Genomic DNA, 9,817 nt, shown 5'->3' with positions numbered 1-9,817 from the left:
GGAAACTACTACTGGTCTCCCTGGGATCGATCAAAGCGTAGACAGTTTGTGACATTACTCCCTATGACAAAAGATCGCATGGTGCCTGTTGGATCCAATCACGATGCAATATCTGTATTTCATCAACACTCTGAAGGTCTACAGATTACAGGATGATTCCAGATGTGCTTCGGAAAATACTACTGGTCTCCCAGGAATCGATGAAAGCGAAGACAGTTTGAGATATTACTCCCATGGAGAAAAGTCTGAATGGTGCCTGTTGTATTCAATCCTGTTGCAATTTCTGTGTTTCATCAACACTCTGCAATTTCACAGATTACAGGAAGTCTCCAGATGTGCTTCGGAATTTAATACTGGGCCCCCAGGAATCGACCAAATCATAGACAGTTTAAGACATTACTCCCATGGAGTAAAGTTTGCATGCTGACTGTTGTATTCAATACCGGTGAAATATCTATGTTTCAGCAACACTTTGAACGTCCACAGATTAGAGAATGAATCCGGATGAGCATCGGAAACTACTACTGGTCTCCCAGGAATCCATCAAATCGTAAACAGTTTGAGGCATTACTCCCAATGAGGAAAGTCTGCTTGGTGCCTGTTGTATTCAATCCCGATGGAATTTCTGTGTTTCATGAACACTCTGAACATCCACAGATTACACAATGCTTTCAGTTGTGCTCCGGAATGTACTATTGGTCTCCCAGGAATCGATCAAAGCGTAGACAGTTTGAGACATTACTCCCATGGAGAAAAGTCCGCATGGTGCCTTTTGTATTCAATCCCGATGCAATTTCTGTGTTCCATCAACACTCTGCCATTCCACAGATTACAGGAAGTCTCCAGATGTGCTTCGGAAACTACTACAGGTCTCCCAGGAATTCATAATAGCGTAGACAGTTTGAGACATTACTCCCGTGGAGAAAAGTCTGCATGGTACCTGTTGTATTCAATCCCGATGCAATTTCTATATTTCATCACCACTCAGAACGTCCACAGACTACGGAATGATTCCAGATGTGCTTTATAAACTACTACTGGTCTCCCAATAATCGATCAAAGCGTAGACAGATTCAGACATAACTCCCATGGAGGAAAGTCTGCATGGTCCCTGTTGAATTCAATCCTGATGCAATTTCCTGGTTTCATCAACACTCTGAAAGACCACAGATTACACAATGCTTTCAGTTGTGCTTCGGAAACTACTATTGGTCTCCCAGGAATCGATTAAAGCGTAGAAAGTTTGAAACATTACTCCCATGGAGAAAAGTCCGCATGATGCTTGTTGTATTCAATCTCGATGCAATTTCTGTGTTTCATCAACAATCTGAATGTCCACAGATTACAGAATGCCTGCAGATGTGCTTCGGAAATTACTACTGGTTTCCCCGGAATAGATCAAAGCTTACACTGTTTAAGACATTACTCCCAATGGAAAAACATCCGCATGTGGCCTTTTGTATTCAATCCCCATGCAATACCTGTCTTTCATCAATACTCTGAACGTCCACAGATTACGGAAAGACTCCAGATGTACTTCTCAAACTACTACTGGTCTCCCAAGGAACGATCAAAGCGTAGACAGATGGAGACATTACACCCATGGAGCAAAGTCGGCATGGCGGCTGTTGTATTCAATCTCGATGCAATTACTGTGTTTCATCAACACTCTGAACATCCACAGATTACACAATGCTCTCAGTTGTGCTTCGGAAACTACTACTGGTCTCCCAGGAATCGATCAAAGCGTAGACAGTTTGAGACATTACCCCCACTGAGCAAAGTCAGCATGATGCCTGTTGTATTCAATCTCGTTGCATCTTCTGTGTTTCATCAACAATCTGAAGGTCCACAGATTACAGAATGCCTGCAGATGTGCTTCGGAAATTACTACTGGTCTCCCTGGAATAGATCAAAAACGTAGACAGTTTGAGACATTACTCCCATGGAGAAAAGTCCGCATGTTGCCTGTTGTATTCAATCCCGATGCAATTTCTGTGTTCCATCAACACTCTGCCATTCCACAGATTACAGGAAGACTCCAGATGTGCATCGGAAACTACTATAGGTCTCCCAGGAATTCATAATAGCGTAGACACTTTGAGACATTACTCCCGTGGAGAAAAGTCTGCATGGTACCTGTTCTATTCAATCCCGATGCAATTTCTGTATTTCATCACCACTCTGACGTCCACAGATTACGGAATGACTCCAGATGTGCTTTATAAACTACTGCTGGTCTCCCAATAATAGATCAAAGCGTAGACAGATTCAGACATAACTCCCATGGAGCAAAGTCTGCATCGTCCCTGTTGAAATCAAACCTGATGCAATTTCCTGGATTCATCAACACTCTGAAAGTCCACAGATTACACAATGATTTCAATTGTGCTTCGGATACTACTACTGGTCGCCCGGAATAGATCAAAGCGTAGACAGTTTCAGACATTACTCCCATGGAGAAAAGTCTGCCTGGTGCCGGTTGTATTCAATCCCGATGCAATTTCTGTGTTTCATCAACACTCTGCAATTCCACAGATTACAGGAAGCCTCCAGATGTGCTTCGGAAACTACTACTGGTGTCACAGGGAACGATCTAAACGTAGACTGTTTGAGAAATTACTAACATGGAGAAAAGTCCGCATGGTGAATGTTGTCTTCAATCCCGATGCAATTTCTGTGTTTCATCAACACTCTGAACGTCCACAGATTACAAGAAGCATCCAGATGTGCTTCGGAAACTACTACTGGTCTCCCAGGGAACGATCAAAGCGTTGTCAGTTTGAGACATTACTCCCATGGAGAAAAGTCAGATTGGTGCGTGTTGTATTCAATCCCGATGCAATTTCTGTGTTTCGTTAACCCTCTTAACGTCCACAGGTTTCAGAATGCTTCCAGATATGCTTCGGAAACTACTTCTGGTCTCCCAGGAATCGATCAAAGCGTTGACAGTTTGAGACATTACTCCCATTTAGAAATGTCCGCATAGTGCTTGTATTCAATCGCGATGCAATTTCTGTGTTTCATTAACACTCTGAAGGTCAACATATTACAGGATGCCTCCAGATGTGCTTCGGGAAATACTACTGTTCTAACAAGAATCGGTCAAAACGTAGAGAGTTTGAGATATTACTCATATGACAAAAGTCTGCCTGTTGTATTCAATCCCGATGCAACAACTGTGTTTCATCAACACTCTGAAGTTCAACAGATTACAGGAAGTCTCCAGATGTGCTTCGGAAGCTAGTACTGGTCTCCCATGGAACGTTCAAAGCGTAGACAGTTTGAGACATTACTCCCATGGAGAAAAGTCTGCATTGTGTATGTTGTATTCAATCCTGATGCAATTTCTGTGTTTCATCAACGCTCTGAAATTCCACAGATTACAGGAAGTCTACAGATGTGCTTCGGAAACTACTACAGGTCTCCCAGGAATCGATAAAAATTTAGACAGTTGCAGACATTACACCCATGGAAAAAAGTCCTCATGGTGCCTGTTGTATTCAATCCCAATGCAATTTCTGTGTTTCATCAACACTCTGAACGTCCACAGATTACGAAAAGATTCCAGATGTACTTCTCAAACTACTACTGGAATCCCAAGGAACAACTTAAGCGTAGACAGTTTGAGACATTTCTCCCATGGAGAAAAGTCTGCATGGTGACTGTTGTATTCAATCCCGATGCAATTTCTGTGTTTCATTAACACTCTGTAATTCCACAGACTACAGGAAGGCTCCAGATGTGCTTCGGAAACTACTACAGGTTTCCCAGGAATCAATAAAATGGTGACAGTTTGAGACATTTCTCCCATGGTGAAAAGACTGCATGGTGACTGTTGTATTCAATCACGATGCAATTTCTGTTTTTCATCAACACTCTAAACGTTCACAGATTACAGGAAACCTCCAGATGTGCTTCGGAAACTACTACTGGTCTGCCAGGGAACGATCAAACGTTGACAATTTGAGACGTCAATATCATGGCGAAAAGTCTGTATCGTTCGTGTTGTATTCAATCCCGATGCATTTTCTGTGTTTCATTAACACTCTGCACGTCCAAGGATTACAGGAAACTTCCAGATGTGCTTCGGAAACTACTACTGCTCTCCCAGGAATCGATCAAAGCGTAGACAGTGTGAGACATTACTCCCATTTAGAAATGTCCGCATAGTGATTGTATTCAATCCCGATGAAATTTCTGTGTTTCATTAACACTCTGAAGGTCAACATATTACAGGATGCCTCCAGATGTGCTTCGGAAACTACTACCGGTCTAACAGGAATCGGTCAAAATGTAGAGAGTTTGAAACATTACTCCCAATGACAAAAGTCTGCCTGTTGTATTCAATCCCGATGTAACAACTGTGTTTCATCAACACTCTGAAGTTCAACAGATTACAGGAAGTCTCCAGATGTGCTTCGGAAGCTAGTACTGGTCTCCCATGGAACGTTCAAAGCGTAGACAGTTTGAGACATTACTCCAATGGAGGAAAGTCCGCATTCTCCATGCTGTATTCAATGCCGATTAAATTTCTTTATTTCATCAACACTCTGAACGTCCACAGATTACAGGAAGCCTCCAGATGGGCTTCGGAATGTACTACTGGTGTCCCAGGAATCGTTAAAATCGTAGGCAGTTTGAGACATTACTTCCATTGACAAAATTCCGCATTTTCCCTGTTGTATTCAATCAAGATGCAATTTCTGTCTTTCACCAACAGTATGAACGACCACAGATTACGGTAAGATTCCAGATGTACTTCTCAAACTACTACTGGTCTCCCAAGGAAGGACTTAAGCGTAGACAGTTGGAGACATTACACCCATGGAGAAAAGTCCTCATGGTGCCTGTTGTATTCAATGCCGATGGAATTACTGTGTTTCATCAACACTCTGAACGTCCACAGATTACACAACGCCTCCACATGTGCGTCGGAAACTACTACTGGTCTCCCAGGGAACGATCAAAACGTAGACGGTTTGAGACATTACTCCCATAAAGAAAAGTTCGCATGGTGCCTGTTGTATTCAATGCCGACGCAATTTCTGTGTTTCATCAACACTCTGAAGGTCCACAGATTACAGAATGCCTCCAGATGTGCTTCGGATACTACTACTGGTCGTCCGGAATAGATTAAAGCGTAGACACTTTGAGACATTACTCCCTTGGAGAAAAGTGTGCGTGGTGTATGTTGTATTCAATCCCGATGCAATTTCTGTGTTTCGTCAAAACTGTGCAATTCCACGGATTACAGGAAGTCTCCAGATGTGCTTCGGAAACTACTACAGGTCTCCCAGGAATCGATAAAAAGGTAGACAGTTTGAGACATTACCCCCTAGGAGAAAAGTCTGCATGGTGACTGTTGTAATCAATCCCGATGCTATTTCATTGTTTCATCAACACTCTGAATATCCACAGATTACAATAAGCCTCCAGATGTGCTTCGGAAACTACTACTGGTGTCCTAGGGAACGATCCAAACATAGACACTTTGAGACATTACTCCCACGGAGAAATGTCCGCATGGTGCCTGTTGTATTCAATCCCGATGCAATATCTGTTCTTCATCAACTCTCTGAACGTCCACGGATTACATAATGCTTTCAGATGTGCTTCGGAAACTACTATTGATCTCCCAGAGAAACGATCGAAGCGTAGAGACTTTGAGATTATTACACCCATGGAGAAAAGTCCGCATGTTGCCTGTTGTATTCAATCCCGATGGAACTTTAGTGTTTCATCAACACTCTGAACGTCCACAGATTACAGAATGCCTCCAGATGTGCTTCGGAAACTACTACTGGTCTCCCAGGAATCGATCACATCGTAGACAGTTTGAGGCATCACTCCCATTTAGAAATGTCCGCATAGTGCTTGTATTCAATTCCGATGCAATTTCTGTGTTTAATCAACACTCTGAATGTCCACAGATTACAGGAAGCCTCCGGATGTGCTTCAGAAACTACTACTGGTCTCCCAAAGAACGATCAAAGCGTAGAAAGTTTGAGACATTATTACCATGGAGAAAAGTCGGCATGCTCCGTGTTGTATTCAATGCTGATGCAATTTCTGTGTTTCATTAACACTTAACGTCCACAGATAACAGATTGCATACAGATGTGCATCGGAAACTACTACTGGTCTCCCAGGTATCGGTCAAAGTGTAGAGAGTTTGAGACAATACTCCCTATGACAAAAGTCTGTATGGTGCCTGTTGTATTAAATCCCGATGCAAAATCTGTGTTTCATTAACACTCTGAACGTCCACAGATTATAGGAAGCCTCCAGATGTGCTTCGGAAACTACTAGTTGTCTCCGAGGGAACGATCAAAGCATAGACAGTTTGTGACATTACTCTCATGGAGAAATGTTCAAATGGTGGCATTTGCATTCAATCCCGATGCAATTTCTGTGTTCATCCAAACTCTGAACGTCCACAGATTACAGGAAGCCTCCAGATGTGCTTCGGAAACTACTACTGGTCTCCCAGGGAACGATCAAAGCGTTGACAGTTTGAGACATTACTCCCATGGAAAAATGTTCGCATGGTGCCTATTCAATTCAATCCCGATGCAATTTCTGTGTTTCATCAACACTCTCCAATTCCACAGATTACAGGAAGTCTGTAGATGTGCTTTGGAAACTGCTACAGATCTCCCAGGAATCGATAAAAGCGTAAACAGTTTGAGACATTACTCCCATGGAGAAAAGTACGCATGGTTGCTTTTGTATTCAATGCCGATGGAATTTCTTTGTTTCATCAACACTCTGAACGTCCACATATTACAGGAAGCCTCCAGATGTGGTGCGGAAACTACTACTGGTCTCCCAGGAATCGATCAAATCGTAGAGAGTTTGAGACATTAATCCCATGGAGAAAAATCCGATTTGTCCCGTTGTACTTAATCCCGTTTTATTTTCTGTGTTTCATCAACACAATGAACGTCCACAGGTTACGGAAGGACTCCAGATGTGCTTCTTAAACTACTACTGGTCTCCCAGAGAACGATCAAATCGTAGACAGTTTGAGACATTACTCCCATGGAGAAATGTCCGCATGGTGCCTATTCAATTAAATCCCGATGCAATATCTGTGTTTCATCAACACTCTCCAATTCCACAAATTACAGGAAGTCTGTTGATGTGTTTCGGAAACTGCTACACGTCTCCCAGGAATCTATAAAAGCGTAAACAGTTTGAGACATAACTCATTATGATAAAAGTCTGCATGGTGCCTGTTGTATTCAATTCCGATGCAACTTCCGTGTTTCAAACACTCTGAACGTCCACAGATTACACGAAGCCTCCAGATCTGCTTCGGAAACTACTACTGCTCTCCCAGGGAATGATCAAACCGTAGAAAATGTGAAACGTTACTAACATGGATAAAAGTATACATGGTGCCTGTTGTATTCAATGCCGATGCAATTTCTGTGTTTCATCAATACCCTGACGTCCACAGATTCCAGGAAGCCTCCAGATGTGCTTCAGAAACTACTACTTGTGTCCCAGGAATCGGTCAAAGCGTTGACAGTTTGAGACATTCCTCCCATGGAGAAAAGTCCTCATGGCGCCTGTTGTATTCAATCCCGATGAAATTTCGGTGTTTCATCAAGACTCAGAACGTTTACATATTACAGAATGACTCCAGGTGTGCTTCGAAAACTACAACTGGTCTCTCAGGAATCGATCAAAGCGTAGACTGTTTGAGATATTACTCCCATAGAGAAAAGTCCGCATTAGGCCCTTTTCATTCAATACCGAAAGCAATTTCTTCTGTTGCATCAACACTCTGAACGTCCACAGATTACATGAAGCCCCCAGATGTGCTTCGGAAACTACTAGTGGTCTCCCAGAGAACGAGCAAAACGTAGACAGTTTGAGACATAACTCCCATGGAGAAAAGTCCGAATTTGGCATCTTGTATTCAATCCTGATGAAATTTCTGTGTTTCATCAACAATCTGAAAGTCCAGAAATTACAGGAAGCCTCCAGATCTGCTTCGGAAACTACTACTGGTCTCCCAGGGAACGATAAAATCGTAGACAGTTTGAGACATTACACCCATGGAGAAAAGTCCTCATGGTGCCTGTTGTATTCAATCCCGATGGAATTTCCGTGTTTCCTCAACACTCTGAAAGTCCACATATTACAGAATACCTCCAGATGTGCTTCGAAAACTACTACTGTTCTCCCAGGGAACGATCAAAGCGTAGACGGTTTGAGACATAACTCCCATGGAGAAAAGTCGGCATGGTGCTTGTTGTATTCAATGCCGATGCAATTTCTGCGTTTCATCAATACTCTGAACGTCCACAGATTACAGGAAGCCTCCAGATTTGCTTCGGAAACTAAAACTGTTCTCCCAGGGAACGATCAAAGCATAGACACTTTGAGACATTACTCCCATGGAGAAAAGTCCGAATTTGGCCCTTTTCATTCAAAACCGATGCAATTTCTGTGTTTCATCAACACTCTGAACGTCCACAGATTACATGAAGCCTCCAGAAGTGCTTCGGAAACTACTATTGGTCTCCCAGAGAACGATCAAAACGTAGACAGTTTGAGACATTACTCCCATGTAGAAAAGTCCGCATTTGGCTTCTTGTATTCAATCCCGCTGCCATTTCTGTGTTTGATCAACACTCTGAACGTCCACAGATTACAGTAAGCCTCCAGATGTGCTTCGGAAACTACTACTGGTCTCCAGGGAATGATCAAAGCGTAGAAAATTTGAATCATTACTAACATGGATAAAAGTCCACATGTTGCCTGTTGTATTCAATCCCGATGCAATTTCTGTGTTTCATCAATACCCTGAACGTCCACAGATTCCAGGAAGCCTCCAGATGTGCTTCTGAAGCTACTACTGGTGTCCCAGGAATCGGTCAAAGCGTTGACAGTTTCAGACATTACTCCCATGGAGAAATGTCCGCATGGTGCTTGTTCTATTCAATCCCGATGCAATTTCTGTGTTTCATCAACATTCTGCAATTCCACAGATTACAGGAAGTCTCCAGATGTGCTTCGGAAACTGCTACAGGTCTCCCAGAAATCGATAAAAGCGTAAACAGTTTGAGACATTAATCCTATGGAGAAAAGTTCGCATGGTGGCTGTTGTATTTAATCCCGATGCAATTTCTGTGTTTCACCAACACTCTGAAGGTCCACAGTTTATAGAATGCTTCCAGATGTGCTTCGGAAACTACTACTGGTCCCCTAGGGATCGATAAAATCGTAGACAGTTAGAGACATTACACTTTTGGAGGAAAGTCCTCATGGTGCCTGTTGTATTCAATCCCGATGGAATTTCCGTGTTTCATCAACACTCTGAATGTCCACATATTACAGAATACCTCCAGATGTGCTTCGAAAACTACTACTGGTCTCCCAGGGTACGATCAAAGCGTAGACGGTTTGAGACATAACTCCCATGGAGGTAAGTCCGCATGGTGCCTGTTGTATTCAATCCTGATGCAATTTCTGCGTTTCATCAACACTCGGAAGGTCCACAGTTTATAGAATGCCTCCAGATGTGCTTCGGAAACTACTACTGGTCTCCCAGGGAAGGATAAAATCGTAGACAGTTTGAGACATTACACCCTTGGAGAAAAGTCCTCATGGTGCCTGGTGTATTCAATCCCGTTGCAAAAATTTGTGTTTCATCAACACTCTGAACGTCCACAGATTACAGGAAGCCTCCAGATGTGATTCGGAAACTACTACAGGTCTAACAGGAATCGATTAAAGCGTAGACTGTTTGAGACGTTACTCCCATGAAGAAAAGTCCGCATGGCGGTTGTTGTATTCAATC

The sequence above is a fragment of the Schistocerca gregaria genome, unplaced genomic scaffold, assembly GCF_023897955.1.
Source record: "Schistocerca gregaria isolate iqSchGreg1 unplaced genomic scaffold, iqSchGreg1.2 ptg000001l___fragment_1, whole genome shotgun sequence".
Taxonomy (NCBI): Eukaryota; Metazoa; Arthropoda; class Insecta; order Orthoptera; family Acrididae; genus Schistocerca; species Schistocerca gregaria.
Note: the sequence above shows the minus strand (reverse complement) of the source record.